Source organism: Penaeus vannamei, chromosome 41 (genome assembly GCF_042767895.1).
Source record: "Penaeus vannamei isolate JL-2024 chromosome 41, ASM4276789v1, whole genome shotgun sequence".
NCBI classification, from domain to species: domain Eukaryota; kingdom Metazoa; phylum Arthropoda; class Malacostraca; order Decapoda; family Penaeidae; genus Penaeus; species Penaeus vannamei.
Window position 1 is genome coordinate 6,094,554 of NC_091589.1, and position 632 is coordinate 6,095,185.

General features: G+C 36.4%; 1 protein-coding gene across 2 annotated transcripts in view; it reads right to left on the bottom strand.

Annotated features, from left to right (window-relative positions):
- The window catches only part of LOC113809224 (protein SpAN), a 122,207-nt gene extending 122,020 nt beyond the window's left edge, over window positions 1-187 (bottom strand). For both annotated transcript variants that reach the window (XM_070117942.1, XM_070117941.1), the window contains exon 1: window positions 1-187. This exon is cut by the window's left edge and continues 316 nt beyond it. The gene's annotated coding sequence lies outside the window, so the exon portion shown is untranslated.
- Between the last annotated feature and the right edge of the window lie 445 nt (window positions 188-632).

Genomic DNA, 632 nt, shown 5'->3' on the forward strand with positions numbered 1-632 from the left:
CGTTGTATCTACGGCACTTGCGTTCAGCCATCCAAAAATATCAACTCATATTTTTGTTTTTCTTTTATATCGTTTTTTACAATTTCTGGGAAGCTATTTATATAATTTCTTTCTTCCTTCTCTCTTTTTCATTCTCTTCCTCACTTGTTTGGTTTAAACTTCCCCAACCTATTAAAAAAGACACATTTAAAAATATATCTAGAAGTATTAAAATATATATATACGACAAATCAACGAAAAAAAATCACTATCCACGAACGACACCGGATTGATCGGATATCCAATACACGAACGCTCTCCAGATCAGTCTATCACAGTATTTCATTTTCTCTCATTAATCTTCTCTTCTAATTCTCTTCACTCAGCAATTCTCCTTTTTCAAAACAACAACAACAACAACAACAAAAAAAAAAAAACGATTCCGTGTAGCGAATTCATAAGAAATTTTACAACATAGACTTATAATGTTCTTCCTTCCCGCTTCGGTTAAATTCTTGATGACGTCACGCGGGCAGATAACAGGGTTGTCTCGTCACGCGCAGACGCTAATCCACGAACGCAGTCCCGGCCACACAATCTGCGGGGAGGAGAAAGGGACACGGTATTAAACTGAGACAAATATTGCTTGAGAT